Below are 26,377 nucleotides of genomic sequence, written 5' to 3' on the forward strand. Positions count from 1 at the left end.
GGAGTCTTTCTAAAGTTCCCAGGGATTCAAAGAAAGCAGACAATCAAGCAGTTCCTTCCACTGGAGTTAGCCTTGGCCACCTGGAATATATCCCGTAACAGCGTGACATAGCTCCGGGTTACTTCAGTAATCCCACAAATGTGATTTCAACCCTGCGGAAACAGAACTGTGCAAAAATGTAATTATAGGCTTAGAAAAATCATACTTTCCTAGTATTCCATTGCTTTCCCAAGAGAAATATGTTACCTTGATGACTGAAACGTGTGTGTATTTGCTACATCCATCATTACAATACATGAAATCTACTGACACTTCTACCTACAAGTACAAGATGCTAGAGTCTGGGGTGCCCTTACTGTAGCAACTCCAGTGAAATCAAAGTACTTATGTCAAACAAGATACTCATGGGTTTAGATGAGATTCAGAGACATCAAAACAATTTGATTTTAGTATTATTCCTGCTCTTTACTTCACGCATAGATCCACACTTCATCTTTTCATAGAGATGTGTTGGCTGCAGCGGACCTACACCAATTTACACTAGCCAAGTACTGGAATATGTGTTTAAAACTGCCAAAAAGTCCTTGAGTGGAATATGTCAGCAGGAACATGCAAGTACTGTTCTTCATCCTTCCAGCAAAGAAATGCAAATCAAAATCATTCAGTCACCCTGAAAAGCCTTAACAAAATGACTGTTGTAATCCCTGTTGCTTGTTGGCAGACCTTGAGATCGATGAAGCCCGCTTATTTCATGATAGCTCTCACCTGCCCTATCCTTCATCAGTGGAGGTAGATCAGCAACCTTCCCGTATGGGAATTGCTATGGGGATTCCGCCAAAAACATGCTTGCTTGGAAAATCAATCAGGATTTTTCAACAAGCATTGGTGACCCACAGTCAAAAGAAGAAAAACACTCCTGTCTCCGTCATCTTTTTCCACCCAACAACCCAAGCTTAGGGAGTTCACAGGTTAAGATGCTTTTTGAGAATTGAGATGCTAAGGTGAACATCTCTGCTTTGTGACACGAACCAACCTGCTCTTGGCCATTTGGGCACGACTGAGTCACGCTTCCTGATTTCTTGTGTACAAAAACATTGAAGTCTATTTCATTCTGACACGGAATGGAAAATGGTTGAAATCTCCTGTCTTGGGTGCATGCGGCAAGCTGTTGGCAGCGGGGAGTTGCAGGGATGGCCTCTGTAAGGAGAGGCTGGGGCTGCCCCTGGTACCAGCTGGCTCACTGCAGGGCACAGCTGAACACCTCATCCACGATGGTGGCACCTCCAAACTGACCAGAGGAGTCTGTGGCGCTTCTGTGAAAACATATCTAATAAAGGGTGGTAAAAGCTGAGAGAGAGGGAAGAGCAAGTCCAGAGGAGTAGGAGGCACTGCATGGCAGAGCTGGTAACACCCCCCGAAGGGACTGTGGCATGTGGATAACCCATGCCAGAGCAGGTACTCCCCCAAAGAGACTGCAGCCCATGGAGGATCAATATTAGAGGACAGAAAAAGTGCGAGAAGGAAGGTGCAGTGGAATAAAAGAGTGAGAAACAACAAGTGGCAGAAAGAAAGCTCTGTGCCCTGACTCCAAGCCCCTGTACCACCCATCACCTCACCAAAGGGAGTGAGAGCAACCTGTGGCTGTCACACGGGGAGTAGAGACCAGGAAGGGGAGAGGAGAGCTGTCTGGAGTGAAGCTGAGCCTGAGAAAGGCAGAGGAAAAGTGTTTTCTCTAAGTATTGGCATGTTTGGCCTCTTTGTTTCCCAATACCTGAATCAGCAATTAAATGTTTTCTGTTAATTGGCAATAAATTAAGATAATTCCCCAAGTCCAGTCTGGTTTGCCCTCAACAGTAATTGCGGGCAACAGCAAGTGATCTACCCATCTTTACTTCAACCCACACATTTTCTCACTCTCGTCCTTCCTCTTCTCTCCCCTTGCCGCTGGGGAGGGTGAGCAAGTGGCTGACTGTGTTTGGCTGCTGGCTGGGGCCAGCCCACAACATCCCCAGAACATTTGTGGCACAAGAAAATAATCTCCTGTCCTCTCTGATGGAGTAGCTGTGGGGATCACGAAGCATTTGAAAAGGCTGCCTGAAACAGCCATGAAGTCTCACCTGATGGTGTTTTTAAGGATCCATGAGTGAACTATCTGCCAGGAATGACATTGTAACCTGGGTGAGGTGGGGGAGTAGATGGAATCACAGAATGTGGTGGGTTGGAAGGGACCTTTAAAGGTCATGTAGTCCAACCCCCCTGCAGTAAGCAGGGACACCTTCAACTAGATCAGGTTGCTCAGAGCCTCATCAAGCCTGGCCTTGAATGTCTCCAGGATGGGGCCTTCACCACCTCTCTGAGCAACCTGAGCCAGTGTCTCACCACCCTCAAAGTAAAGAACTTCATCCTAATGTGTAATCTAAACCTACCCTGCTCTAGTTTAAAGCCATTGCCCCTTGTCCTATCACTACATGCCCTTGCAAACAGCCCCTCCCCAGCTTTCCTGTAGGCCCCCTTCAGGTACTGGAAGGCCACTATAAGGTCTCCCTGGAGCCTTCTCTTCTCCAGGCTGAACAACCCCAACTGCCTCATCCTGTTCTCACAGGAGAGGTGCTCCAGCCCTTGGATCATCTTTGTGGCCCTCCTCTGGACCTGGTCCAACAGGTCCATGTCCTTCTTGCGCTGAGGGCTCCAGAGAGGGACACAGTACTCCAGGTGGGGTGTCACGAGAGCAGAGTAGAGGGGGAGAATCACCTCTCTGGATCTGCTGGCCACGGTTCTTTTGATGCAGCCCAGGATGCGATTGGCTTCCTGGGCTGCAAGCACACATATGAAGCGATCCTATTTCCTATGACCATATGGTCTCTGTTTCTAACATTCCAGCTACCACAGATCTGATCATTCAAAAATGACAAATGAAAAGGATCTACGTTCATGTTTATGAACACCCACAAATGGATAGCTTTGTTTTTATCATGAACAAACGCCTTCAAAATTTGTTTTTCGAATAATGTCACATTTATTTTATCATACCTTGTGTAAGAAGAATTCAAGGGTGCTTTTTCACAGTATGAAATAACACTGGAACAAAGTAATTGCTCAGGAATGTTGGTGCATACCTTATCTCACCGCTCTGTCAGCAGCAACGCAGACACCACGTGGCTGAGTGCTTCCTGGAGCTCCAGCAGGAGTTAACCAGACCAGGATGATTCAGGCAGAAGTCCAAGGATGATACTGAGGAAAGGAAAACTACAACTTTGTTGGGGATTTTTGGTTGGTCGGTCGGTTCGTTTTGGTCATTCCGAAAGGTATACATTGGCCATCCAAGAGAAAAAGAATGGTAGCTGTTGTTCTTCCCATGTTGGCCAGCCAGAATATTCTGGACTTTTCCTCCAAGTTGGTATGGATGAGACAGCTTAGCTTCTAAAAAATTCTTACCATATGTGGCCTCCTGGTATAGTCTGTTGCTCTTTGTAGCTTGGACCACACTGTTGGAGTGAGGTCACTGCAGACCTAATGTGCTGTGGTCCTGATGTGTAAGTGTAACTGCGTGATGCTAAAACAGCTAATAATGATCTTGAAAGAATAACTTGTTTTCTTTTTCCAAATAAGCAGAGCAAAAAAAAACAATGCAAAATGAAAAAAAAGAAATCTACATTTGAAATATTCCTGTCAGTTACAATTCTTAAAAATATCCACTGCAGAATGTAGGAGGATAGGAATTGTTCGGTCATTTTTTTTGGTCTACCATATTTTTTATCACAATAATTCATACAAGTCTACCAATGGTGTATCTGCACAGAGAGCATCAGCCAGTCATTGGTAGTTGATGTTGCTCCTCAGAGTCCTAAACCCATGGCGACTTGCAACTGGGGAACTGAGGATAGCTGTCACAGATGAACCTGTCATATTATTATTCAGAGCGTTTCCTCATACCGTATAAGTTCTTAAGCCACTTAGAGTGTTGGGTTTTTTTATTGGGTTTCTTTTCCTGACAAAAATCATTATCTTAAAATGTTCCTGCCTCATTTAACAACAATTACTGCTAATATATTTCCATGGAGTAATATTGTAATGTAAATTTAGCTTGTCTGCATGAAGATGCAGGGATTTGCAAGTGCTGCTGAAAGTCTTGCTGTGGGAATCTACATTAAGCTCTGAAAGTAAGATCCTACACTTTGTCTATAGTAAAGCAAAAGGGCTCCTGACACCTTCCAACTTATCCTCCAGCCTTATCCTCGTAAAAGCTGGGTAAACCACAGCGTGTAACTGAATTGGACAAAAATAGGATTCCTGCTGCCAAGGAGTGACAGGGCCATTGGAGGCAGCACCTACATTTTTGACAAAAAGATCCCATGTTTGAAGTAGAGAGAAAGCACTGGAGTCCAGCAAGTGCCATGCTGACCTCCTGTCGGTTTAGGCTGTTTGCAGACGAATGAAGCCCAGCAAAGCTCTGAAAAAAAATGTATCTTTGGTGCTATTTCAGCTCACAACTCAACATTTTCTTTCTCCCACCTTGACGGCCTCCCCATGCCCCGTCCTGGGACTGTGAGGGCCCCAAGGGATGCAGGATGTGAACAAGCACACTCTGACCAGATCTGTTATGCTGCAGTGCGGTATGTGACTGCTATCCACGCGGGCTGGTGACAGGCACAAGCACAAGGGATGGCGGAGCCCCATGGCCTGACAGGGGTGCCAGGCCAGCACCATGTGCCCCTGCCCTGTGCTGGGGCTGGCCAAGCTCAATGTGCTCCAAGCAGAGGTGTACCCTGGCTTTGTCACTGGCTTCAGAGACACCAGCAGGGAGGAAAACACCCTACATATTTCCTTTTTTCAAAGGAGAATTGCTGCAAAAAAGCATGACCCAAGAGACATGAAGGCAGAGGAGGAGAGGGGAGTGTGTTGTATCACTCTGTTTTCACCCATGAGATCAGGGAACTATTGTTTTGCCTTTTTCTCCCTAAAGAACATTTTGCCATTGCCCAACTGCGTTTCAAGGAGAGGGGCTGAAGCAGCAGCCAGCCAAGGCATCACGCCAGACAGACTGCAAGGTACGGTAAACCCGATTCAAGTGAAGGGAGGCTTCTTGCCCGTATGATTGAGCTCTGTGAAGCCCAGACGTTAGGTCACCCTGGCCTCTCTTCCTTAAGGGAGCGTGCTTTCAAGGAAAGCACATTGTCTTGGCTGTCAGTTCCTGATTTAGCCACTATTCAGTATTTTCTTTTTGAATTTGGCTACACTAGCCAAACCCTGCTTGGATGATTGACATTTTTATAAGAGACTAGCAAATAGCAGATGACAAATGATTTATGTCTCCTGTAGATTTATGAAGTTTGGGATTTATAAACATTTTCATTACTGTGCCACAGCTATCTAAATGTTTCCAAACAAAGAGAAACAGAAGCTCATGAGGAGTGAAGCCCTCAGTATCAGTTGGTTATTCCAGAAACTAGAGCTGTGTTATGGAATCAGCTCCAACACTTGACCTATCTTTTACCCTTTGCTTCATCCCTTTCGCTTCCATTGCCCACTTTTCATTGTTTATCCTCTTGCATGCCTATATACTTTCACCCTTATGAGTTTTACTTCAAGTGTGCGGAGGTTTTTCATATTATGTTGATTTCTAAGACATTCAGAAAGCTTAAGGATGCTGTTTTTGAAAAGCCTCGAGTATGAAAGAAGCCTATGCATTTACAGGCTGTGACTTTCAATGAAAGGCAGGTACTTCACTTTCCATGGAACAGCCTGTTGTACCCATTCTCTGCTCTCCGTGCTTTACAGATAAACACATGCTCATACAGCAAAAAAAAAATGAAATAAATCTATTTACTTAGACACTGAGCTGCACCAGCGTGACAGTATTGCTCAGTATCTGCAGTCCAGAAAACACCTTCCCACAGCCGCCACTTGAACACTATCGGATTTTGCAAAGCCACCACCTCCAAACAAGCCTCCCCATCACATGGCTCAGTATGTCCCTTGCCAACTCTGTTGCATGTCTACCATAAAATGTCCTTGACCAGCCAGTTCCAAGTTTCAGACAAATGTGTAGGCTCGTATGGTGGCACAAAAGGTGCCAGCTGAGGTTGACCCTCCTGAATGTAAAGCCTTAAGCATGGTGCTGCAGCAGTAGCCGTAACCTATTTCTATTTAAACACAAACCTCACATAACCTTCCTTTTGGAAAGTTCCTCATTCACTTAATTAACTGTAACCTTCTCTTTTCATATTACCCTGTCCCTCTGCTAATCTAATTCACTGTAGCCTCCTCAAAACAAGGCGGCTGGCTTCATCAGTGAAATTCATGAGTGAACTTTTAATCTCATTTAGTGGTCAAAATGGGAGGGCAGAGATGCCAGCATGGAAATTCTCAAGTCCTGGTATAATGATATTGCAGCTCATTGCTCAGTTGTAGAAAACGTCAGGCTATTTTACGAGGTTCCCCTAAGGCACACCAGCCTTTTCTGCCCCAGGGTTGTGCCCTCACTAAGCTCCTGAAGTTCCAGTCCAGCCAAGACTGTGCTCCTAGTACAGGTGCTAGGACAGAATCTTTTCACTGACTTTACTGTAGGACCCTATGGTTATAGTCACCAAAATCTGAGTAAAATGTCAGATTAATATCTGGCGGGAGCCTCTTGCTCCATGCTGACTTCTTGGAAATACACTTCCACCAAACCAAACAAATCTCCCTTCAGACCGCTGCAAGGCTCTGTGTGAATGCCCTGCTTGGAAGCAGGCTGTGGGATGGAGAAGGGGTTGACATCACTGGCCATCTTTTTATTCTGGTTGCGCAGTTCTGTGAACCTTTCTCTCGTGCTGCCCTGGCTGCCACTGAGAACCACCTTCTCCCTCAGACGTGTGAGCCAAAGCCTTGAAGAGGGTTGCTGCAAGAAAGGTAAAGCGTTCGTCCCACTGCATGCGAAAGAAATGACCAGGGACCTTGCTTCTGGAGCCTGATCTGCCCACCGCTCTCAGGTTAGAGTTTCCCTGTTCAGCTGTGAGTGAGCATCCTGATGCTGAGGAAATCTACAGCCAGACACATCAGTGAGTGCCACATTAGCAGCAATTTCTGCTCAGAGCTCCCCATTGTCTCCTCAATTAAAAACTGAGATCAGGATCAGCTAAAATAAGCTTTTGAAAAAGTCTTTACCGAAGAGAGGAATACCTGTCTTTTTGGAACTATTCTTTTCCATATATACACGCTAGGAGCACGTAATGAGTTACTGAAGTGCATGTGTTTATGTGCACATGCATGTACACGTATATGCGCATTGTAAAGAGATTTTGTTTTGAAACAGCAGTAAGGCACATTTGCCAACACATAAATTAAAGGCGAGGAGCTATATTAGGCAGGAGAGCCAGAACAGAGACCTGCAGGGAAACATCAGTCTCTCATTTGAGTAAGAAAGAGAGTCTGCCGATTGCTGAAAGCAGCTTTCTCACCCTTTCTCTTCTAACACAAAATTTTCTGTCTTTAAAGGCAAGCCGTCCCCCGCAAGGATTTGCTAAAAGGATAGAAATGCGAGAGAAGCCTTCCTCCTGCAGCAATGCTGCTGGAGCCTAATAACCTCAACTGACCTTAGGTGTCTCCATGCTCCAGCTCTGTATCTCCTCTTAGCTCATTCCGCAAGAGCTACTTAACCTAATTACAGAGGAGAAGACACCTCAAGACTATGGCAGGCGAGGAAGTGGGGGGAGGGTGGACAACGCATGCTTTCGCCCTGCATCCTCATGCGCGATTTGTACAGGATGAAAACAATTCCCTCTTCCCTTAAAAGAGAAACAAACAAGGATAAGCTCCACCTTGCGAGCCCGGGAGAGAGGAGCCGGGGAAGCCACACACCGCCGTGTGCAGCTGGGCTGCGCTTCCCGGCAGCCTGCGCTCCCGCATCGCCCAGGGCTCTGGCACTGCTGCGTCCTACGCTGGGGACAAATTATGTGGCACATGTAGGTTCTGCCTCTGCAAGCACTGCGACGTGCCCTGCTCTTCCCACGGGCGGGTGGAGCCCGAAGGACAAGCCGTGAAAACGAGCAGAGGACCACTATGAATTTCCTGCGTGGAGATGTTGGTGGCAATTGAGCTGGAGGCAGCGTGACAGCTGCGGAAAACAGTAAACGGTTACGAGGAGAGTGAGCAGTATCGTCTCTAATTCTCGCAACAGAAAAACAAGAGGGTATCTGTGAAACGAGCCTGGCGAAGTTTTCTCTCCTGACTTTTCTTGAGTTGCCTGTGGAACGTCACGAGAGCTGGAGATGGGATGCAGTAAAGTGCATCAGTAATCTGCTTTAGAAAATTCTTACTGTATAAGAAAATTTTAAAAAATATATAAAAAGAGGCAAATCCCTCCTTAGGTCATATACATGCCTGTAACTTTCAGTAATTGAAACTTCTTCAAATGGCAACTTAGGCAAAAGGAAAAATTCTCCACAATAGGTTTTTTATACCTTTTTCTGAAATGCTTGTTTTAGTCATTCAGGGAAAAATATCGTAAATAGAGGAGCGGTAAGAGTCAGTGTGATAATAGCACTATTGCAGACATTTCTGAGAGCAGATCATCGATGAATGGTGCAAAACACACACCGCTGAGGTCTAAGCCAGGCTGCCGGGCTGTTTTCTGACAAGACACATGCGTGTAATTTGCATTCCTGCCTTTTGCAGGAGAAGTGTGGAGAACTACTTCAGCCATTGCTGCCCACACTTTTGAGGGTTACAGGAAAGGAGAAGGCTGGTTTTTCGTCTGGAAGATGAAGGGGATCCTCCCACAGGCCTCTTCCCCGTTCTTATGCAAGGAGAGCTGCAGATAGTTTTTCACAACAACACACGGAGAAGTTCATGAGCAGAAATCGTGCCGCTTTGCTGGGCAGAGAGGAGCCATGCGATGCTCCATGGGGCTAGCAGTGCTGCTCTCCCACCCTTTCGTCGTGCTGCCTCAGGTGGCTAAGCGTGGCAGGGAAGGCAGGCTTGCCCTTCCTCTGCACTGCGCCTGGTGCAACAGGCTCTGGAGAGCGATGGGGACAGAATAAGGACATGACAGCTCTCCAGATCTGCTCGCATTCTCGCTCAGAGATGAACCAAGCCTCCCAAGTGTTTATTTGTGAAACGGACGTTTTTCAGTACGGTTGTTTTCAGACCAAACACCTCTGCTTTGCAGCTGAACTACTGGAGCCATCTCTCACCCCCCTCCTCTTGCCCCAGGCAGTCCTGCCTGGGGAGCCCCGCACGTGGTACATCCCTTCTCATGGAAGCCTGGATGACACCACTATGTGCTGTGCTGACAAAAGACTTTGGCTTTGATAAACCTGCGAACGGTGACACATTTGCATTTCATCAAAAAAGTCCTAGCTAGCTGTAACCCTGAAGTGAGGTGGTGTGACCTTCAGGCATGGTACAGTAGAAGCAATGAGGACAACAGCGTGTCCGATCATTGTACAAGAGAGGGTGGGAAGGACAGGTAGAATGTATGAGTTAATAACATGAGTCCTGACCACAGCAGAGGGTGCCTGACAAGATTTGACTGCACTCCTGAAAAATTGCAAAGCGATGCCTATAGGAAGCCTTGTAGCAATTCCCCTGGGATAGTGTCTCTTCCACAACATCTGCTTTTCAGATCTGGCTCCTTCGCAACCTCCAAAGTGTGTAAATCACCAAATATGCAGACCAGGATTTTTGAAGCAAGCGGTAAGCAATGGGTTTGGGCAGGGGGGAATTTAATTCCAGCCTAACTCTTGCAAGCTGATTTGATCTGCAAAACCCTACAGGCATGAACGCAGATCTGGGAGGACCCCAAGGTCTTGGCGCAGCACTTCCGTCACTCACCCTTCCCGCCATCAGCAGCCCCAAGGACACAGGGACATCTCTGTGGGGCAAGAGGTCAGGAAGAGAAGAGGACTCTGAAATGTCAGATAAGCAGGAGAAAGACTCAAATATAGGGAAAGGTCAATCTCCTCCTTAGTTTCTCAGTGTAAGTGATACAGAATCACTCCAACCACAAACACCATCAAAGGAAATAGCACCAATCACATAGGATTTGCTACTGATAGATATATCCCACCATCCATACGCCTTGAGACCTTCTCCTTCAGAGAGGCAGAAAATGTAGAGATCCGTTCATACAGCCCAAATTACGAAACCTAACTTCTGTGGCTATAGAGGTGCCCCAGCACGTAACCCACTCAGTCCCACGCCGTGCTTTTTGTCTGAGGGTTTTACTGAAATTCCGTTAAAAACCGGCTGTTGTGTAAGCCTGTCCGCTTCGGAGCGGGATTGGAGAAAGCCCCGATCACATTTAGACTGGGAGCTTGATATAATTCACAAGAGGGAATTTTCTGGTTGGGTGCGTGGAAAGGCATCATTGTGGCAAAACTGCCGCCACCGTATTCCCCCCCCCCGTATTCCCCCCCCCGGCGCCGTATTCACACACGTTGCAGATGCTCCGACCTCTGGTGGCAGCAGAGGGGCGTTACAGAGGGGTTTCTGGTGATCGGTGTGAAAAGACCAGGAATAGAAAAAGCATCAGTACCTGTTTGAGCGTTCACATGTAACTGTAGATATAAAAAGCTTCAAAGCAGCTGAGTGAACGTAAAGCTGCCTGAAAAACTATTTTTTTTGAAATAGCAAAGCAAAAAAAAAAAACAAAAAAACAAACGACAATAATTTATTTCTGTGAACTCAAAAGGGAAGTGTTTTGGTATGCTCTGGTTCCAAAATGAATTGAGATAACATAAATTTAAAAAAAAAGAAAACCACACACAGAACAATTTTCCTTTTTTTTTGAAACCCATTTTCAGTTATTTTTATGAGTAATTATTTGAAAGGATAATCTGAGCTTTTTCTAGCTTTGTTGAGGAACTATTGTCTGACCTTGACTGGAAATGCCCCAAATTGTTCTGTTACATACACCTTCAAAAATTCACTTTTGTCCAAAAACTTTCAGCAGCTTTCAGAAAACATTCCAGAAAACATGCTTTAAACAAACAAGTGTTGGTTAGGCAGGCGGAGTTTCATAGGGCAGTTTATTAATGTTGTTCTATAGGAAAAAGCATCCCTAGAGGAAGTAAGCTCTGCCTGGCCATCATGCTCCCTCTCTGATTGCATTCAATATTATATTTGGGGTGAAATTACTAAGCATCATAGACTGGAGATTAACTAAATCAAGAAAGAAAAGGAAAAGAAAAAAGAAAAAAGAAAAGAAAAGAAAAGAAAAGAAAAGAAAAGAAAAGAAAAGAAAAGAAAAGAAAAGAAAAGAAAAGAAAAGAAAAGAAAAGAAAAGAAAAGAAAAGAAAAGAGAAAAGAAAAGAAAAGAAAAGAAAAGAAAAGAAAAGAAAAGAAAAGAAAAGAAAAGAAAAGAAAAGAAAAGAAAAGAAAAGAAAAGAAAAGAAAAGAAAAGAAAAGAAAAGAAAAGAAAAGAAAAGAAAAGAAAAGGAGGGATATGAAGACATAAGGATAAGGGGAACATGCTTGAAATTTCCCGAAAAACTTGGTTGCTTCAGGAGCATGGCACTGGAAAGGGAGAGGACCTCTGTGGGGAGAAGTGTGCTTGTCCTTCCAGAAGGAAAAGAGCTTTTTCCATGACCCAGAGAAATGCATAACAAATGCTGTTGAAATATCCTGAGCTCTGGACTCAACAATATCTGATCTACATGTTGCTGACGTTAATATATACGCTGATTCCCTCTGACTGAATGAGCTGTCTCTTAATTTGATGGAGCAGACCCACCTTGTGGCACTGAAACAGATATGCAGAGCAGAGTGATGAGAAACAGCTGAAATTTCGATCTACATTTAGGTCTAGTGGACCTAAATGTAGGTTTCTGTGAGAGTTTCCAGAGAATTTCAAGCAATTTCATCAATGACACTTTATTAAAATTATTAACCAACATTTTCTGCTTACCAAAAGGGCAAGGTAAAAATGTTTGAGATGCTAACTCAATTTCAGAATCAATCTAGAAGCATAAAGATGTTTGTACAAAATACTGAAAAAGTCAAATGCAATGAAACCCCTGAAAAAGGGGTGAAAAGTCCTGCGATTATAAAGCGGGGTCATTTTTCACTGGAAAGCATCAATTGCCTCTGAATAAATAGAAGACACATACACACACGTACTTTCTCTGTATCATTTGGTAGCATGCCTCCCTTTGTCACATCCTCTTTTGTTCGGCTAAACTAAAAATCTCTACAAGTTTCAAAGTATTGGGGTGTTATTTATGTAAATGTAAGTAACAAAGACCTTTGCAGAAGTGACTGGGACACTTGGGAGCAAAGGCCTCTCTGCTCCTGTCTTACTTGTGGAAGTGTCCTCCGACTTCTCTGAACCACTCAAATTTCTGGCAAGTCTGTCCCAGGCCAAATGACCATAGAAATGTCTAATAAATAAACAAAAGCCCCTGCATTTTGTCAGTTTTGGGACTGTAGGAATACACCCTTTGCTTTTGGGAAGTCTGTCTTACCACGCTTGGCTGTGCAAAGGAAACTGAGCAAATAGTGCGTCTATTCTATTATACGCAGTTTCCTTTGATTCCTTGTGCTTGAATTATTATTTTTCTTCAGAAGGAGGAACAAAAACTGGGTAAGAGGCAAGTGGAGGTGCTTCCTTGATAATCAAGCCCGCCTTTTGTCCTTTTCAGCGGAGTTTTATTTGCAAATGCCTGTCTGCACAAGCTTTAAAAGGCCTCAGCTTCTAACAATGCCATGTCCTCATTGAGGCTGACCTGGAGCGGACCTCTATTTACCAAATATAAAGATGCTAATTATTTCGTGTATAGGCCTTAACGTGATTACAGCAAGAATGGACACTGGTTGTTGTTATAGCAATCTGAATTAAATTATGCTTGTGCCAGCATAAATAGGATCCCCCCCCATGAGTCTATTGGGCTGGCATTTTAAAGTGGCATCTCAGCAGCTTGGTAAAAACGACGACAATTTCACTGTTGTGCCAGCTAAAGCATGCAGGCTGAGAGACTGAAAAAAAAAAAAAGAAAGACATTTCTTGAGCAAATCCTGAGGCAGGAGGTCTGGGCTTTATGAGAAGCCCAGAGATGGCTTTCCTGCCCCTCTGAGCGTCACAATAAATACTCTTAAAAAAAAAAAAAGGAACTGGAGTTATAAAAACTGAACTTAGGCCAGGCTTTCCTTGTTAAACGAATGCCTTTGCGCCGTGGAAACAATTGTAGTATTCAAGCCCTGGAACACAAACGAGGTAGCAAAGTTATTAGGCTGGGGACAGGCGTGCACGTTGTGGGGGCGAGGAGGGGCAGCTGAGGCGGGCGGCGGGTGGCAGGGAATTTCAGAAAGCCAGGCAGGAATAAGGATGCAGCTGGGAGGCCGGATCGGTGCCTTTGGCCAGCCCTGGTCCCTGCCATGGGCAGAGAGGCCTCAGGCCCTTGGCAGGAGGCAGGATATCCCTCAGCAAGGCTCCAAGTGGCCGTGCCACTGTCCCTCTGCCTCCCTCCTTGGGACCCACACTGCGCCGGCTGCAGCTTTATTACACACCTTTGGCAACAGCTGAAGGTGAACACGTGTCTTCTGCCTCCTTTCTGCTGTTTTGGAGGACACTGTCGAAAGCTTCCCGAGGGCCAGGGCAGTTGGTGTTTCCAATGGAGATGCTGCATCTGCATGCTGGCTCTGCTCCTGGTGAATTATCCCCAAGGACCAGAGGGAATGTCCCCGGGGCATCCCTGCCACGGAGCGCGCCTGCACAAGCCCCGCACCCATCTGCTGCTCACCGGTGCAGACACCCAGTCCCAGAGTTCCCCCCAAGGAGTGGCAGCAGGGGAGGGACACACAGAGCTACAACATATGACACGTGCCTGTCTGAATCGTAAACACTGTCAATGTGGTCAGGAGGGAAAAGGTGTTAGTTTCTCACAGGAGCTCCAGCATGGGTAACTCTGGCAGGTGGTTCGGCTTCTAAAAAAGATGTTAGTCCATCAGAGGTGTGAGTCTTCTGGTGGCAGCAGCGATGCAAGTTGTGCGTCAGAAGCCTGTGTGGTCAGTACTACAGGGATCTCACCGCAGCAGAAAATCACTGCGTCAGACACTTGGTGGGATGCTTTGCTTCCAAAAACCCATAAAAAATTAGCTGAAAGCTAGACAAATGCACTGCAGCCGATGGGATGACACTCGCATTTTTAGTTATGTATGTGCTTAAGGAATTTGTGAAACCAGAGATTGTAGTTTGCTTTCACTTCCAGCACTTTGCACAATTCGATTTTCTGTGTATATTGTGAAGTCAGAAACAAGCAATAACATCAAGTCTACTATACAGAGAAGAACTGCACACCTTCCACATGCTTTCGAGGAACTCACCTGGAAAGTTTCTGAATATACAACCTTGTTAGCCAGGGCTTATGTTCTCTGGGATCATGGTGAGCCACGAATGTGAAAGAGGCCGGGAAGGAACCAGTTCACAGGGGAACTCCCACGCAGCAGAGCTCACTGACCTAAGTGGTCCAAGACACTGTCTTCGAAACTGTGAAAAGACTGCGGTAACAGCAGAGCAGCAAATGCAGCTTCCCTGGTCCTCACTATAGACCAGCCCCCTCATAAACAGCAACATGAAAAAGGGAACATTACCTTAAAGGCTGGTACTTTCAAGCGTATATTTACATCATACAATTGCCATTCAATCACCAGCATTATTTGCCCTAAGAATCAAATACTGTGGGAGGAAAACTTTGCAATCAATAATAAATATTTGCAGTTAAGCTTGTTGGGGGAGTTAGGTAGGCTTAATCAAGTTTTTGTCATACCTGATGGCTCGTGGTAGATTTTCCTCCCACCCCAGAGCAGTGGTGGGACAATGCCAGTAGGGTAAATCTCAAGGGCCAGATTCAAACCCTGGATGGCTTCAGTGTTTGTTGAAAACAAGAGTTGGAGAAGACTTTTTCTTGGAAACAGGATCACCACCCAATGCATTCATGCATTCTGCTGTCAGTAAATATCCTCCTCTGTCCTGCTCTATCCATTTCTCCAAGGTGATCGGTCCCTGTCTTGCCACAGGGCACATCCATCACTGGCTGGAGTGTCAGACCTGCTCATGGGAGGCTGCCCTATCATGCAGGAAGTCCTCACACTCTAGCAGAGCCTCAGCAGCACCAACAAAAAAGATTTTACCCTTCCAGGGATGACGAGACCAACTCTGATGTCTCCCACACCCTGTGTGAGTGGCGTTATTCTCCTAACAGTCCAAGGAAAGGTCCTCCTTGGCCCAAACAGGCCCAACACCCAGCCTGTTAGGGCTTTGCCTTCTGTGGATGATGGCTCCTCTCCAGCTCCAGGCAACACCAGCTTTTGGCCCCCAACTCCCGTGCTTGAAGGAGCTGGTCCAGAGGTGCAGCCCAGCCTCCTGCCCAGGAGCAGGGAGGAAGAAGGGTGATGGAGGTGGAGGGATGCACGTTGTGGGGCTGGTTTGACACTGGCAGTAAAGCCACAGCTGCCCCTTTTTAAGGCAACCACGTCAGCTCGTGGCCAAAGCCAGACCTGCACTCCAACAGCAGGACCCAGCCGTGAAAGCTGACGAAGCATCTTAATGATCACAGCAACTGGAGGGGAAAGAGCAATTATTCATGCAAATTCTGGTAGATTTTTTTTTTTTTCCCATGTGACACCCGAAACAGGAGCATCTTGCTTCCCTCCCTCACAGCAGCAGTATTTCTCCTGTACGGCTGCACTCAAGGCGATGCAGTTGGGTCGCAGATTCGTCTGCAATGGGTGTCTCAGCGCAGCAGCACAGGGGGGATCTTCTTGCTGTCAGCAGTCGCGGTGACTGCATTTTATCTAGATTCAATCCATGGATCTTAATATAGATCTTTGTTACGTGAGATTGAGTACTGTTCCTGTGAAAGCACTGCCTTTTGCAACAACATTTCAATGAGTTTATTATAAGAGCACTCATCAAATTGCTGGGAGGGGGGAGGGGGGTACAGGGTGGGGACAAGCTATTTTAGGAATTGAAAATGAACTCATGGTATTTAGCATAGAGCAGTCTTATAGGAACCTTCAGACTTAAAAAAAAAAAAAAAAAAGAAATAAAAGTAAGGAATCAGGCTTCGATAAAAACAAATACAAATCTTTATGATATGACGTGTGTCAGTTCCCTGTGGCCCATAAAGATAACTCAGCATAAACTCAACCATATGGACTTATGAAACAGATATAAGAATAAGCTAGGCTGATGTTATAGGGCATGGACTAAAAGCAATTGAATAGTTTACCGAAGTAACGTGACACAGAAGATACCGAGAGGGCACACATAATAGTCTGGCTTCATTTTCACATCGGCAGGGCGCTTCGTTTGAAGCGAAGGAACAAAATCAGTTCATTATTTCTGCAAAAGTCTCCAGATAATAGTGCAGTCTGAATGCCATTAATGTTAGTACCGCTGGATGTTTTACACCAGCTTGACTTTTGCTGCTCCTTCCTGAATTTGAGAAGAATTATTTACCTGTAACTCTTGTGCTGTCGGCATACGCAGAGGCTGTACCGGGGAGGCAGCGGGCCGGAGACCAGAAATGGGAGGTTTCCTCAGCTATTAATTTCTCTCCCCACTAGATGGCTCATACCTCTACCCATGAGCCGGGGGGAGGAAGATTTCTTCCCTGCACGTATTTCTGCTCGACAGAGCGATCCCACGCCGGCAGGCAGGCTCCGCAGGCTCGCAGCCCGGTGTGGGGAAACCTATTCCCTGCTGCCCTAATCCTGGCATCGCTGAGGGCTCTGTTTTGGAAAACCCGTCTTCTGTATCTAGGAAGAGAGACGCAGCTCCCAAACCCTAAAATACGTGCCATTTCACATACGACTACCCACCGGAGAACCAGTGCCAATTCTGATGGTGTTTTTCCAGAAAACTGTATTTGGAAACTCGTATCCTGAATTTAAAGGCAACTCCCCTGTTTTTACAGCATGCAGATTTTTCACCTGCACGTCGCTATTCCTTTTGCTGCTCCAGAGAAACATTTACATAGCTCTAAGCAGGTCTGACACTGCCCAACAGAAAGCAGGGTGCATCCTCTTTTATATCTATGTACACACACTCTTAGGTACCTAACTTCCTTCCCACATTGAAGAGGGAAAAACTACCCCCCCCCCAAAAAAAAAAAAAATCTCTAGCTACATTGATCTGTGAAGATAAAAATAAAATATTTAATTTCCTCTTTGTGACCCAATCAGGACAGGAAAAAAGCAGCTCATTGTAAACATATTTACCTACAGCTAGAGAGCAGGAAGGACTGGCATATTTCAGACAAAAAAAAAAAAAGTAATCTGTTCATCAGCGAGGACCTCTGATGTAAAAATGGGAGCAAACCAGCATGGAAGCAAAACCAATGTTTTATTTAGCTTGAGGAACTGGGGTCCAGGTAAACTAGAAAACCTGACATTCCCACTCCAAAACCAGAGACTTCATACTAAGAAAGAAGTCAGACACACAGCGAGGAAAATCCTCTTCTGTTACAGCTTTTATGACATGACCATCTCTTTGCATTACATCTGCACCGCTCTTAACTATATGTCAAAATCGTATAGCCTAAGGAATCCATGTCCTTATGGTGGAGGCATAAAATATGCACACACATTATTAAAGTTGCATTAGTTTCGTTCAATCTGCAACACGAGACCTTGGAGGCATTGTTGCCTTGAAGAGCAAACACCAGTTCTGGTAGTTAAGGAGCATAAATGCTAATTCCTTCTCTGATATTCACCTAGCTTGAAACTTCAGCTATGTCACTTGTGCTGCAGTTTCCTTACTTGTGAAGCATGGAGGAAATAGCAGTGTGTTTGCCTTGCAGGGGTATCTTGAACTGTTAATGGTTGAACTCTGATTTGAATGCAAATGGCTCTGTATTTTTAAAACCCACTTCTTTTTTCAAGAAGTCTGAGGTCTTTTTAGTGATTCATCTGGTTTTCTCTTGGTCACCCTTGTGACAGGCTGTGTAGCTGTTCCCGGAGGAGAGAAGGAAAGGATATTGGATGGCAGAGCATGGGCGCAGGGCACTCTGCCTTTCAGAGGGACACTGCAGCTGCCCATGTAGAACAGCCCAGTGATGCATCAAGCCCAGCACGCATCACCTGCAGTGGCACCTGCAGTGCACTCCAGAGGAAAGGTAGGTATTCCCACATAACTCAACCCGTCATGTGGTCAATATTATACTACGGAGACAAGCTATGCATTCCTGACCTCCTCTGTCACTCATGCCAAGAAAGCAGATTAATGACCCCTGCAAGGACCAGAATAGAAGTGGTACTAGTAAATATCAATCTTCCTCCTTTCTGTACTATCCAGATCCGTACCTTAGCACAGACTAAGTCTGCGTCTGAAAATTCCCAGAGGTCCTAGCCAAAAGCACCAAAATCCTCCTGCCAGGCTGCACTGTCAATGTAACGTGCTCCTATCTCCCCTTAGTGCTCTGTTTGCCCCTCTTCTTGGGGTGGTTGATATGCCAGTGCCTTGCCTACTTCACACATCCTGACAGACAGACCCATGTTCTTCATGACCCTCAAGGAAGAAGTATGACCATCTCCAGCCGCCACACATCCATAGCAATTTACCCTGGCCATTGCTATACAGTCTCTGTCTCTCAAGCTACTGAAGACATGAACATCTCAGGCCCATCCAAAAGAGGCAACCAGAGGCTGATGTGTCAAGTCATGGCTATTCTGTGGAAAGGCCTTGGGCCTTAGGAATAAAGGGTTGTACTGATTTGATAGGCAACAAAATACAGTGTGTAACATGTGAGCAGTTTGCTGTTGACCAGAGCACAGGGAGCCTAAATGAAAGATAACTGAGTTTTTGTATAACCTTGGTGGAGCTGGTGTAGGACTGCAGCCTTTCTCCCTCTCCAATATATGTGGCAGAGTTCTCTTTTCTTCTTCAGTAATTAGAAGTGAGGCCTCAGAATAAAAAGCAACCAGTATAATACAGCTGCAGTACTGATGTCAGATGTGCGTAACCCAGACCATGGAGAAAGAAAGCAAGAGCACGTTGCATATGAATAATAGCAGGTCTCCGTGAAGTTGTATGGCCAGTCAGTTGGTGGACTAACAATTTTAGCAGCGCTTTTTTTTCCCCTGGGAGAGAGACCCTCAGTAATGGAGTCCTTAGTATCAAATAGTACTACGTGTGGCATTCCTCAGGGGTCGGTATTGGGACAGGTGCTGTTCAACATCTTTGTCAGAGACATGGACAGTGAGATGGAGTGCACCCTCAGCAAATCTGCTGATGACACCAAGCTTTGTGGAGAGGTTAACACACTGGAGGGAAGGGATGCCATCCAGAGGGACCTGGACAGGCTTGAGAGGTGGACCTGGGAGAACTTCATGAAGTTCAACAAAGCCAAGTGCAAGGTCCTGCACCTGGGTCAGGGCAATCCCAAGCACAACTACAGGCTGTGTAGAGAATGGCTTGAGAGCAGCCCTGAGGAGAAGGACTTGGGGGTGCTGGTGGACAAGAAACTCAACATGAACTGGCAACATGGACTTGCAGCCCAGAAATCCAAACTCACCCTGAGCTGCATGAAAAGAAGCATGTCCAGCAGGTCGAGTGAGGTGATTCTGCCCCTCTACTCCACTCTGGTGAGACCCCACCTGGAGTACTGCGTGCAGCTCTGGGGCCCCCAACATAAGAAAGACATGGACCTGTAGGAGAGAGTCCAGAGGAGGGCCACAAAGATGATCCAAGGGCTGGAGCACCTCTCCTATGAAGACAGGCTGAGAGAGTTGGCATTGTTTAGCCTGGAGAAGAGAAGGCTCCGGGGAGACCTTATAGCAGCCTTCCAGTACCTAAAGGGGGCCTACAGGAGAGACAGGGAGGGACTCTTTATCAAGGAGCATAGCAATAGGATGAGGGGCAATGCTTTTAAACTGAAAAAGGGTAGATTTAGATTAGATATCAGGAAGAAATTCTTTACTTTGAGGGTGATGAGACACTGGAACAAGTTGCCCAGAAGTGTTCAAGGCCAGGCTGGATGGGGCTTTGAGCAACCTGGTCTAGTGGGAGGTGTCCCTGCCCATGGCAGGGGGGTTGGAACTAGATGATCTTTAAGGTCTCTTCCAACCCAAACTATGACTGTAATATTAATTTGTGTGATATCTCCAACACAGCAAGCAATCCTTTCAGCCATCAGAGTTTGGTCACTGGAGAAGTGCAGTCTAAGATAATACCGATGTATGCATCAGGGTGAATGACTGACACAACTGATTTCCACATTCTCATGATGCCAAACTGTTGAAATTTGGTACAAACATACATTAGAAATGGAGCTGCATACAAACAGTTGGAGGAGAAGCAAATTTCATTTTTGATGTTTCTTTCTGAGATCACCAGAAGGTCAGCTTTTTTGTTGGGTCTCGTCTCAAGCACTGATGCTCCCTTTAAGCTGAGATTTTCAAATTCATTCTGGTCCTCTGATTATGGAAAAAAAACAACTTTAAAATTTAGTATTTCTGTCACAAAGAGGTCATCAGTAATATTCTATCATTTTATTTAATTTTTCATCTGTGGCACATGTAGGACATGAAACTTCTAATTTGGAGAAATTAAAGGTCCTTTGAGGTCACTGGTTCAGTTTTTTGAGCTTTACGCAAGACACCTCTCAAAGGGAAGCAAGCATATTGCAGACATTGATGCTGATTGTCACTGTGAGCTAACGGGTCAGCTGCGGTCAATTAATAAAGCCTTGAGGTCCATACAAAGAGGATCCTCATTTTGGGTGAATCTGAGCACACATATGCAGGAGCTTCCACAGTAAATAACAGTTCAATAGTTATGTTACTGCTTCATATTATGTTCCTCCTTAATAACGCTAATTCAGCAATGTGCTGGGATCCAGAATCTGAAAACTCTTTAGCTGTCTAATGAAGAGCAAAATCATTGGAAGAAAAGTGTCTTAAACCACCATGGAAGGTGCTTTAGGTATCACATTTCATAGAAATTTCAACTTGCTGAGTATCACATTATTGACACCTCTTTCTCTCTGAAAAGCACATCACAATCTTTTCCAATCCGTCTTCTAAGAAGAGTTTCCGTCTTCAGAAGCAAGAATCCCATGAAGTTTGTGAGAAATTTTGCTATTTCTAATAACTTTCCAGGGCAGGTGCTCATAGCCTGCGGCAGGCAGTTATAAGTCTGCACTTAGGCATAAGTACTTAAGTCTCTGCTGTAGTTAAATCTCATCCTAAGTGAATCCATGATATGTCAATCAGAAGACAAGTCAGAGCTGATGAAATTTCTCTGTAATGCTGAGGAACAGCGCAGTGATTGTGAAGGCAGTTTAGGTCAATGATTATGAAATTCTGCACCCAAAAGGACATACAGATAATCTATATAAATCTTTAAAGCCTTCACAGGATTAAATTTAAAATGATTAATATCAGGCTAATGCTTTCTCCTCAAAGAAGAGAACACACTGCTTCTTAGCAGGAGCTGTAGGCAAGCTTCAAATTATCTCTTTCCAGCCAGCCACAACAGAATGGGTCACCAATCAAAGCTTTTCTTCCCCTTCCTGAAGTGTCCACCTAACAAAAGGTTATTTCCATGACAGAGAAACTGAAAGACCAGAGGAATGTAAGTGTGCAACAACTCCCATGTTCTGCAAGTTCTCAGGCAGAATAAAGAAGTCACAGACGTGTCTGAACCCCTCTAAGAAACCAGTATGTGATTCAAAGGCCCGAGAGACTTTGAAACGTAACTCAAGTGAACTATCCTCAGCACTTCTTGACAGAAAGTTGTCGCTTCCGTCTTACCTACCACACTAATTCTGAGCAGGAGCTGTATCAACATAGGTTGGAAAAGCAACAGGTGTTGAAGAAAAAGCTGGGCGGCCGAACATCCTCTTCATCAGAAGCAATGAAGTACTTTTCTAATCCTAGTGGACATTCTCTGTACCCTTCCTAAAATATTTCCCCCAAAAGGATTCAAATACTATGCATTTACTCTTGCAGCAGCTACTCCACAAAGGACAACATATTGCCTGTCTTTCCTCTAAGTTCTCTGTACATGCCTGTTCTTTGACTGGGAGCTTCTGTGATCAGAGAGTGCTTGGCACATATCTAACGTGTGCTTGCGATTAATTAATTGTAATCAAAGAGAGGCCTGTAGGTACAGACAGATTGCTCGCCTCCCTGGAGAAAACATTGCCTTTCTCATGTCTAGTATCCACAAATGAAACAAGAACCCCAAACACCACCTTTTGTCATCATTCTGTTGGAAAATTTACATTCAGGGACTGAATGATGGGAAAGGCAGCAACGTCTCACACAAGAGCTCTGACTAAACTCCCGTCCCCTTCTCTGTTTCCAGCCATGAGTGAGGCCGTTAGGATGTGGAGAAGACATCCATCTCTGAGCTACTGGACGTGAATCCTGGTGAGTTCCCTGCCATCTGTGGGCAGCACAAACCTTGCGCTCCCCAGGAATAACCTGGAGCCCTGTGACAGCAATTTCTGCCTCCTGAGCAACCCTCTGCAATCAAAACACTCCCTTCTCTCAAAGCCTCTCAACATACAAAGCAAAAAAAAGCCCATAACTCTAGAAGAAAAGAACAAAAGGAAGGAGGCTGAGGGGATGAATCTAGAGGTGACTCCTCCACACACCCATTTCCGTACTTATGTTAGCACACCATACATCACAGGACAAAGTTACTCTGGGAAGGAAACCCACCAAATATGGCTTCTCTTGGAAGATTTTTGGTGCAAAGGTGCAATCTGGCTAAATGCTTCTGTTCCTCAGAAGCTGCCTGGTTCTGAGACAAATCAACACCAAAAAAAAGCCATCCTCTGGCCTGTTGCAGCAAAGACAGCAGGTATAAGTATCTACTCATGGGAAAGCAGTAACAACTGATCTGTGACCAAAACCAGCCTGCATGACTTGCCCATACAGGACAGTGAAGCATGTTAATATGACACAGTCAGATGTGTGCCTTTTCTGCCCTTTGTGAGTGCTGAGTGTAACAGAGGATATTTTCAACAAAAAAATCCACTTTCTTCCAGAAGGAGCAGCATTAACATGCAGAAAGGGTGATGACTAATGCTGGACAAATTAATTTCGTTGCAACATTTGTTTTGTGAAATGCCTCAAATGAACCTCTGTAATTTATTTCCAGAAAGCAGTGCTCTTTACTGATGACTGACTTTTACTGATGGCATTCTTAGAAACCCCCAAATGATCGGTTTGGGAGTTGTCAATGTGGTTATTTGCAGGTGATGAAGAAAGGAAGTAAATAAAAATACGATTTGACATTTCATTAGTAATGCTAGAGATGGCTGTGCACAGGGCAGAGGCAATGAATATTGCACCTGCTGGAGTGCAAGCAATAAAGGCAAATGCCTAGCCTGCTCTGACCTCTAGCCTTCATTACCCAGAACAATATGCTGTTCCCTGTATCCGAAATCATACTACGCCTGTGATAGCAGCAACCAGTGGCTGGATTTACATCCAACCAGCCGGAGTTAAATTGCTATGATTCAGCTACCTCCTTCCTTTCTCTCTTGAACATAACCTGTCTTCTAGCTAGACTGCTGCCTTTCCAGTTGGGAATAAGCCACTGTTTTAAAGAAAAAGAACTGTGTGGGTGGAACGAAATGCTTGGAGGATATATGCTCTGCCACTTAGATTTTTTTTTTCCCCTAATAAAGAAAGGGTGCAAAAAAGATGCCAGAATCCAAAGCACAAACTCAAGTGTGCAACTGCATCTTTGAACTTCTTGATCATTTAGATAAACAGATAAAAAAAGGCAGAACGCAAGGTCCCAATTTCCAGACTAACTCCGAGCAATCAGCGGTGAATAGTCCAAATATTTTAATGGTAACAAAGATTAATATTAAAGTGATATTCCTTTCTAAAGAATGTAGCGATTCACACAGTTTACAGTGGCATAAATAAGATCAGAGTTTGACCCTGTATGAACATATAATCTATCAGTGAGCTACCGTGTGAACAAAAAGCCATTTCCGTGTACTTGATACTTGAAGAGATTATGAGAAAATGATATGCTTTGTATAAAATATAGTGTACAGGCTTGTGCCACTCTAGCTTGAAGGAAAGGTTACATTCACAACCCATTATTAGTAAGAACCTTATTTTTCTCCTGGTCATCTAGTTCTTGACTTCGAAATAAGAGCATCTAGAAAACACTGCGTTTGTTTTCCATCTGGTGTGGGTGATAAAAATGATTTCCCAGTGCCAGTCTTGCACAAGATGCCCACGCTTGGCTCTAGCAGTGGTCAGTCTCAGTGAGAAGTGCACTAGGAAAAGCTGTCATTTGGAGTCCACTAACAGTCAACCTCCCTGGTATCTTCTGGCAGAAAGTGTTAAACTCAGCCAAATAACACAATCTCCCTGCCCCTCTCAAACTGTTGGTCCAGTCCACGCACCATCGCAGCTGGGTGCATCATGAGGGAAAGTCTAAAGGTGTTCATGGTACGGCTGAGTCTGTGTAACAGATCTGAGCTTATCTTTACTAAGGACATTAGCTTTATGTATGTGTAAATCTATGTAGAGAAATACATAGTAAAAGATATACATTTATCTAGGTTTAAATATACAGAAGGATAGATATAGATATAAAGATATAAATACATAGAAATAGAATTTACCCCTTCTTTACAGATGGGCTACAAAATATTTTTTGTGTCCAGCAGTTCCCGTCTCCCTTTGGAGAGCTGGCCAGTCTCTGCCATGCTTTGCTTGCTGGGTTAACCCTCTCCCTCTCCCTCTTTTGGCCACCTCCCTCAAAAGAATAATTAACTTATACTGCTTTATGCCTGAATTGATTAATGTCACATTCCAGTGTGGATGAAAATCAGTTCTCTCATTGACTTGGCTGCTCACATGCGCACACACCTTTCCAGGATACAATTCAACGGCACCCAGGAAATTTGGACTAAGGCATGACCTGATGGTGATGGTGAGAAAACTGCACAATTCCTCACTGGAATCTAGAGAGGAGTAACTGTGCTGATGGAAACACCGCCTAGCTGCTGCACAAATGGCAGAGCTCTTCCTAGAGACTTGGGACATAAACAAAGCACCAGGCACAAGCTTTTCTACCTGGCCTGAATTCAGATCCAAAATTATTCTATCAGAACGGAATAGCTCAACCTTGCTCTCTAGTTCAGAGGAGTATTGCAGGCAGTGAGGAACAGAGCTACCAGTAGTTATCGACAAGACTGCATCTTAGGGTACCCGGTGGCATCTCATTTATGGCATCCATCAAATGGGTAGAAGACACAAGGAAATTTGCTCAGGTACAAAGAGGAATTGAACCAAAGAGGGATTTTGAGCTGTGTCCACAGACCTCAAAGATGTAGCAGCAGCTGTCCCGCCTCTGCATGACAAAGGGTCAGTGAGAGATGTACACTCACTATAAACAACGTTTCTGACAGTAAGTAAAACCTACCTGCGGAAAAAAAATGCTCAGCTCTACTCCCGCATCACTTGGCCATTTATGAAAATATTGGCCTAACCCAACAGAACCATTAAGCAGCTTCCAATAGGAAACAGAAGAAAAAGGTAAAGAAAGAAAATGAAATCTTTCCAATAGCATAAGGATTTATTGTTTACTTTTAGAGTGCAAAGGGCAGGTGGAGCATCTGACTGTTGTTGATATTCAGTGGAAGTCAGCATTTCTGTGCCTTTTGAAAATTTCCCTCATAATTTCTGACAAAGAGCCTAGACAGTGAGAAAGGAGGAAGTGTCCCAATCATCTGGATAAGTGAACTAAACAGTCCATCTTAGTCTGACATCTCCGCAGAAATTAGTCTGAGAAGGCCAGTTTCTGATCCTTTGTGAATCACATCCTCACTCTACAAGGTGGTAATAGAGACAGTACCTAGTCTTGCATATTGTTTACAATCCATAGGATTCAAAGTACAGGACTAATCCTTTGAATGACCTACTCAAACATGGAGTTAGGAGTTCACAATTTGTTCTCAGAAGAGGAAAAGGGAAGTAGTAGCAATGTTCTAGCTTTGTCCAGTTAAAATCTAAGCTTTCTGTTACACCAAATAAGCCAAGAACCATAGGTTCAGTCCTCAATGTCGATCAAAATATGGTCAAGATTGCAAGCATGGAGTCTGGGGACTGCACATAAGCACGTGTTTAAAACCAAAAATGCACCCTTCCCTACTACGTTCACCAAAGGCAAATGTCCAGCACCTTTGAAGCGCTTCTTTGAACCATGGTTTCTGGATCTGGGCCAAGAGAGAAACAAATTCCTGGCTCCAGTGAGCTTTGCAACCTGCCCTCAGGTACATAAATCTCAAGGCACCTCATCTAATTACAGTTTCAAGAGCAAAATATTGGAGGAAGTAGTTTTAAAAAAACGTTGCCATCACTTCTGCCACATAGATATTTATGATCTCATCTCTGTCTGCAGGGTCAATACTTCCAC

Source organism: Larus michahellis, chromosome 1 (assembly GCF_964199755.1).
Source record: "Larus michahellis chromosome 1, bLarMic1.1, whole genome shotgun sequence".
In the NCBI taxonomy this organism is placed as follows: domain Eukaryota; kingdom Metazoa; phylum Chordata; class Aves; order Charadriiformes; family Laridae; genus Larus; species Larus michahellis.